We start from the raw sequence: 7,713 nt of genomic DNA on the forward strand, positions 1-7,713 counted from the left end.
GTAGAATGAGAGTTCACATCTTTAGCCTTGCACCTGCCCCCCAAGCCCAGCCCTTAGTTCTCTCCCAATCCCCCACCTCAGGCCCCCAACTCCCGTGCCTCCTGCCAAGCACCAGGGACTGTGAGCCGGCAGGATTAGGACCCCCAGGTCCCCGGGGGCAGCGGGCAGGCAGGAGGGAGAACACAGGGCCGCAGGGGAAGGTGTAGAGCACAGCAGGTGACGCTGTAGCAGAGGCCTCATTAATCACCTCTCCAGCCCCCAGCTCTGCAGTGGCGAGACCATATTAGATTTTAAATTGGAAAGCGGCGAACGTGGCAGTTAGCTGGGAGCTCCCTGTACCCTGAGCCCCTGGTCACAGCCTTACGGGAGGGAGGAGGCTGTGGGGAGGAGAGGGCAGGAGCCCAGAGCCCTGTCCCTTCTCCCCGCCACACACCCAGAGCCTGGGGAGCTGTCCCGGCCACAGGGCTCTAGGAAGGGTCAAGGCGAGGTCCAAAAAGGTGGCAGAGTGAGAAGGAGGGAGCCCAGCTGCCTTTGGGAGAAAGGCATCACTTCTGGGGGGCAGAGCTGCCCAGACTTGAGGACCGTGAGGCCGGGTTCTAGGGTATGGCATCCACAGGCAAGGACAAGTGGAAACGACTTATGTTAGTGTGTCTGGAACTACACATGCGCATGCGTGCAGGCACATACACTCAGGTGTACACATAGGCCCACATAATCACATGTGAAGCAGCAACTCTGCAGTAAAAACTTAAGCCCAGGCTGTGGAGCAGGAAGACCTAGTTCAAGCCCCTTATTTGCTAATTCCCTCCCATGTGAACTAGGATGAATCACTTTGCCTCTCAGCCTCAGTCTCTTCACATGTAAAGTGTAAAATATTGATTCCAGGAATAAAAGGCACTGCTCTGGGCAGAAGACAGCTCCCTAGGAAGTCCTGCCTAACCCATGGAGGGTGCTCAGTGTGAGGCCCTCCCCTGGGCCCAAGGTCAGGCAACTACTCTGGGGCTGCCCCAGGAGCCCTGGGGTGGTGGCCAGGCCAGGCTCCCTGCCCGCATGTGTCTGGCTGGGCAGGGAGGTAGGGGCAGGTCGGCCAGCACAGCAGGCATTGTTTCATAGAATGCCACACACCCTGAGCCCATCCAGGGCCAAGCATTCCTGGCTGCCCTCCATCCATGAAGACCTCCTACAGTGGCTCTGCCCGAGCTCCCCAAATTGCCCATTGAACACCCCACTTCTCAGAACACCAGTGCTCGGACAAGGTTGGGAAGCAGACATCATGGGTTGATGGACTGAATGGCTGACAGGCCCCTCTCTTGAGGCCTTTATGAAAAACATAAGGGAGTCCCAGGACTCCTTGTCACCTCTTCCTGCCTGGCCCCAGGCCCAAAGAGAGGGGTAGACACTGCCAGCCCATCTTAATCTTCTCTGGAATGCCATTCCCCCACCCCTACACTGGCCAGGCTCTTCCCTTCTGAAAAGTGAATATGCTGGGGTCAAGAGGTCAGGTGATGGAGCGGCACTTTCCATCACGGTAGCTACTACATACATGTGGTGGTTTAAATTCATGAACATGAAATTGAATTTCAAATTTGGTGCCTCAGTCTCACTAGCCGCACTTCAAGGGCTCACTCGCCATGTGTGGCCACTGACTACCATGTCACACATGCAAATATAAAACATTTCCATCATCACAAAAAGTTCTATTAGCCAGCACTGCTCTAGGGCTGCAAGGCGTCTACGTTTGAATCTGACACCTCCAAACCGGTAACTTGACAATTGCCCTTCCCTGGGTCCCTGTTTCTTCATCTATGAAAGTTCATATCTCAGAGTAATTGTGGGAGGTTAAATGAGTTGATTCTGGTAAAGCACTTCTAATGGTGCTAGGCGTGTGATAAATTCTCAGTAAACAATGAAAATGTTACTCGTTCAGTCATGTCCAACTCTTTGTGACCCTGTGGACTGTGGCCCATCGGGCTTCTCTGTCCGTGGAACTCTCTAGGCAAGAATACTGGAGTGGGTAGCCGTTCCCTCCTCCAGGGGATCTTTCCAACCCAGGGACCGAACCCAGGTCTCCTGCATTGCAGGCAGATTCTTTACCGTCTGAGCCACCAGTAAACAGTGGCCTTCTGTATTTTTTATTCATGGAGCCCTTTGTGGGTCACTGGATCCTGGAAGGTGAGACTGGGCAGGGCCCTTAGATACCTTCTCTGTTTTACTGATGGGGAAATGGAGGCTTGGGCTGGGGGAGTGATTTCTGCAGAGGGATTAACCTCATAGGGGCAGGACCAGGACTGGCGGGCCGACTCCTGGCTATTGCCTGCTACACCCACCCACACTCCCTGCATCTGGCAAGAAGACCCCAACCCTGGAGCTGATGAAGCCCAGGGTTACCCACCCCCCCTAGTACAGTGGGGGTGGTAGCTGCTCCTGGCACACCTCCTGTCGCTGGAGGTATACCCTCAGATGGCAGATGGCCCCAGGAGTAGTGAAGCGTTCACTGTTCAGAACAGTTGGGCCAGATGCTCTTTGAGCCCCAGCATCTTGAGTTCTAGCCCTGCCCCAGGTTTGCTGTGTGACCTGGGAAACCTCTCTGGATTCCGTTTCTTCCTGTGTGAATGAGGGTGGGCTGAGATGTTCACAGAGACTACAAGAGCTCAGATTCTGGGGACTGGCCACTTTCTTGCCTGGATCCCAGCCAAGAGGAGGTATCCCATTCATCTCTGTGCTCCAGATTTTACCAAACTGCCACAAGTTGGCCAAGAGAAGGTAGTAAGAGGGTGCAATGGGGCAGTGGTCAATGGCAGAGGAAGGGAGGATAGTCTAAGTCTGGAGGCCCACCGGCTCGTGCCGGTAGAGAGTCTTCATCAAGTGCCAGTTGGGGCTGTGCTGGGGCACTGCCAAGGGCTGACTGCCCATCTTCTCCCTTCAGGACACACCCACCCTCCCCTGCCCACCCCTACTGGCCAAGGGCCAAGTACTTTGGGGAGCAGGAAGCCTTCTGAGTGTGCAGACATGCAGAATCCTGAGCCCACCCTGCACTGTGCTTGGCCCCAGGGTCAGCAACTACGAGCAGAGATGAAGGAAGAGAGATGTGCCTTGTGCTGGATCCTTGGCCATGGGCACAAGCTGTACCCATGCTGAGGGTCCACCAAGAAGTGCCACCAGGAGATCAGAGGAGAGAACTGTTGTCACCCCCTGGGCCAGGCAGGGGTGGCTCCCTGCTGCCCAGGAGGGACTGGAGCTGGGTATGGTAGGATGGGGAAAGTTTAAAGAAGACTGTTAGATAGTTGCTCAGTCAAGTCCAACTATTTACGACCCCATGGACTGTAGCCCACCAGGCTCCTCTGTCCATGGGATTCTCCAGGCAAGAATACTGGAGTGGGTAGCCATTCTCTTCTCCAGGGCATCTTCCCAACCCATGAATTGAACCTGGGTCTCCTGCATTGCAGGCAGATTCTGAGCCACCAGGGAAGCCCTTAAAGAGGCAAAGAAGTGAGCAAATGGGGCAGAAGGGGAGGCACCTGTTTTGGCAGAGAGTTCCCTTGGAGGGTTTCTCCTCCATTCAAACCACTGTCCACCCCCACAACGGCCCCTCCAGGACGCCACCAGGACCTCCTTCCCATCACCCTAAGCTGCAGGGCTCTCAGCATGAGTGCCCCAGAATAGTGGCGGCCAGTTAATGGGGAGATAGTGAAGAGGGACAGCTGAGGGCCGGTGGCAGCAGCAGACAAAGCTGAGTGATGGAGCTACTGAGCTCTGGGTCCTAGTCCCAGGCTTGCCACGCACTGGCTGTGAAACCTTAGACAGCTTACTTAACCATTCTGGGCTTCAAATGGCTCTATCTCTGGGGAGGATAGGTGATTACATGTGAAGGTGCTGAGTGCCTGGTTAGCACACGAGCACGAGGAACGACAGCTGTCTGGCTCCAAAGAACAGGAGGCAGAAAGTATCCATTCTGGTTCTACCATAGCTTTTGGGTGATCTTGGAGAAGCCACACCCCAGCTCTAGACCTCAGTTTCCCCATCTGTTCCATTGGGTTTATATTGCCTTTCCTGTTAATACAAGAAGTCAACAGCAGAAAACCTACCTCAGACACAGGAATACTGTGGGGTGAGTATGTCAGTAGTGGCACAGGGACTCAGGCCTCAGGGGCCCTCTGTGACCCTGCCAGCCTCTAGCTGGGGGTCCTCAGTTCAGGAGGCAGGCCTGGACCCAGTGAAACTGTCACTGTGGACACCAGGCTCTGGCTCTGGGGGGCCCCAAGTGCTCTTACTCCGGGGGCCTCTCTTCCTGCCCTCGGGCTCTAGGATAATGGGGGTCTGCAGGGGCCAGGCCCTCACTAATCCCCTATTAAAACTTGAAAGGGGCCAGGGAACCTCCAGAATAAACTCATTAGCTTTTATGGGATAATAAATGGATCCCATTAAATTCTCATTCTCCCTATGCTGGGCCCGCTTAACCTCCAGAGCCCCAAGGGGCAGGCTCCCTGCCCACTGTAACCCCTAGACTTCCCCTGTACCCACCAGCAGGCATGCTCCCCACAGCCGAAAGCTGGTGCTGCCACAAGTGGGGATCAAGCCTGACCTGTCTGAGGACTCTGGGGCCCCCCTCCATGTGCCGGCCTCTGAGACCAGCAAGCCCCTCCTGCCCTGGCAGAGGATGAGGGGCAGGGCGGCAGAGGGGCCTGTCTCTAATTGGCCGTCCCCAAACCAGGAGGACCCCACTCCACAGATGAAGAAGCAAATGCCCAGCTCAAGTCACACAGCTAGTGAGAGATAGATGGGGGATTGGAACCTGAGGTTTTTCTGTCTGGAGCAGAGAGATCTGCAGAAACAGTAGCCCTAAGCAGGCAGCCCACCTGGGCCTGGTGCAGCAGCTGCCCCAGGTCTACACTGCATGAAGACCACCACCCTGGACTTCTCTGGTGGTGCAGTGGTTATGACTCTGCACTTCCACTGCATGGGGAGGGTTCCACCCCTGGTGGGGGAACCTGCCTGCTGCCTGGGGCGGCCAAAAGAAAAGACTACCACCCTCCCCCATTGCCTCCATACAAACCAGTTCAAGCTCCTCAGCCCACCCATGCTGTGACCCCTGGCAACATCCTGGGCCTCACTGAGCCTCAGTTTCCCCATCTGTCAGATAGGGACAAAACACTACCCCTGGAAGCTATGAAGAAGAGTCCCCAGTCGTTATGGGCTTCCCAAATCAGAGGTGAGCACCCCGCCCCATTTGGATCCCAGTCTGTGGGGGTGGAGGATGCTTCACCCGCCGCCCCAACTCCACCTTCAACTCGCTGGATCCAGGGAAGGAAGGGGGCGGGGCCGGTGGCTATCCCTGGGAGGACCCGGCTGGAGCCCAGAGGAGGGGGCTTCCGATCCCGAGAAGGGCCACAGCGGGGCGGCGAGGGCCGGGAGGCGGAGCGGGAGAGAATCCACCGGGGAGGCATCCTGAATGGCTCATTAGTGCCGATGAAAGCCTTTTTTCATTTCGTCTAAATACTTTAAACAGGGCTCCCTCCGATGTCTATTTGCATAGCTTAAGAGCTAATGTGGGGGGAGGGCCCAGGCGGCGGCGGCGGGGCCACACCGGGGCTGGGGGCTGCCGGGAAGCTCCGGGCCTCCGCCAGCCAGCGGGGGAGCTGGGAGCGGAGGAGGTGTTTCCCAGCCCCGGCCCTCTAGAGCGGGGGAGGGAGCGGCCGCCCAGGGAGTGCGTTCCTGTGTCCAGGCACCGGGTGGACCGGGCAGCCGGGGGATCCTGGGGGCTGTATGACTATGGGCCACTGTCCCCCAGCTCCATGCCGGCCTTGGAGGCGGCGGTCCTTTGCACCATGTGGTACAATATTATCCTCCTTTAACAGATGCCAACAACACTGACATCCTCGAGGTCACACACACTGCTATACAACAGGGAACATGGTCCCCCAGGAAGGAGAGGGTGGCCTCACCCGGGCCAGCCTCTCCCAATCCCAGAGGGCTGCCCCCCTCGGAGTGTGGCCTCACCTTCTGTATCCCCACCACCACCCTTCCCCCCAGAAACCCCTGCTACTTAGAACATTAAGATTCTCATAAAACCTCTCCAAAGCGCCTGTTTTACAGCTCAGGACACAGTGGTGACTGGCCTGGGCTCCCTTGACTTTTAAGTGGCAGAGCTGACATTTAAACCCCAGTGCCTGTGTGACACGGTGCCCCCTCCCTGTGAAGCAGTGTCCTTGGCCTCTGGTTTTGAGTTCCAGACTCAGATGCGCTTTGGGCACAGAATGGGACTCCCTGGGTCCCAGCCCAAAGGCCTTCTGGGAGCCCAGCTCGGCTCAGACTCAGCTTAGGTCCCAGGTGCCAGAAACTGGCCCCAGCTCCGCTTCCAACCTGCATCAGACCGTGGATGGGTCCAGTCCTTTCTCTGGGCCTTAGCTTCCTGTACTGGCTAGAGGGCTCTCTGCTGGGGAACACCAGTCCCCTCCTCCTGTGAGGCAGACTGGTGTCCTGCAAAGACTAGGGCTTTTGAACCAGATCAAGGTAGGTTCAGATCCCAGCTCCATCGCTGTGCCCCAGGCAGGTCGTCACCTTACTTCTCTAGGCTTCCAGTTCTTTTCCAGTAATGTGGGAATAAAAGTCTCACCTCACAGACTTGTAGTGTCACATAATCCAAGATCTGGGGATGGCCTGACTCAGTGTCTGGTACACATTAAGGTATCTGAAGAGACTGGGCATTTGGCCCCCGACACCTGGTAACCCACTCCAGTATTCTTGCCGGGAAAATCCCATGGCCAGAGGAGCCGCAGTCCATGGGGTCGCAAAGAGTCACACATGACTGAGCAGTTAACACACACCTCCTGTGTATCACACCCTCTTTGTTGGCCTCTATACCTTTGATCTCAGTCAGCCCAGGCAGAGAGAACCCCAGGAACCTGGTGAGGGAGGTCACAGGGCCATAGGCTTCCATCAGAATCACCAGAGTGTCTGGAGACGCCCTCTCCGTAGAAATGGCTTGTCTCCCACAGATTATCCTACCCTCTCTGACAGTGGGGAGCACCCTCAGGGACCAAGCGGCAGCTGATTGTGGAATCAATTTGCTCGTTTGATATGCTATCTCCATCCCATTTAACCAAGTGCTCAGTCCCCCCAGATAACACAATCAGTGCAATCGACAGTGACGGGAGGTGCCCATTAGCTCTGCTCCATTGCCGAGCACCCACCTGGCAGCCGGTGGGAGGAGCCGTGCCACTCTGGTCCCTTCCTGAGACAGAGGCATTCCCTCTCCCAGTGAAGACTCCTGCAGGTGCCTGCCCTGGGACAGTCATCTCTTCTTGGGCCACCCTGAAAAGAGACACCAGAACCCTAAGGCTCCAGTCTGTGTGATTGATGAGAAAGGCTCTTCTTCCTTGTGACATGCTAAGATTAGTCTCAGGTCACCTGGCAAAGACAGTGTGACATCTGAGGGCTGGGCAGAGAGCAGTCCTGTCCTGGCAGGTTACAGGCAATCCCTGGACCCTCCACCACGGACTCAGAAGAAAGACACAGGACACTGGCGGACCATCTGCTCCAGGGGGTGTGGGCCTGGCTGTGTATCTAGTTTGGGCACCGCGTTGTCAGTGTCTGGTACAGAATGCCAAGACACAGATGGGCTGTTTTAGTGAGCGTCCTGAGAAATAGGGGTTGGTCCTGCTTTCTCAAGGCTTTGGGCCCCCGGACCCCTCTGACCCAGAGCAGCAGAGGGCC

The sequence above is a fragment of the Bison bison genome, unplaced genomic scaffold, assembly GCF_000754665.1.
Source record: "Bison bison bison isolate TAMUID 2011002044 unplaced genomic scaffold, Bison_UMD1.0 scf7180017864472, whole genome shotgun sequence".
Lineage (NCBI taxonomy): Eukaryota > Metazoa > Chordata > Mammalia > Artiodactyla > Bovidae > Bison > Bison bison.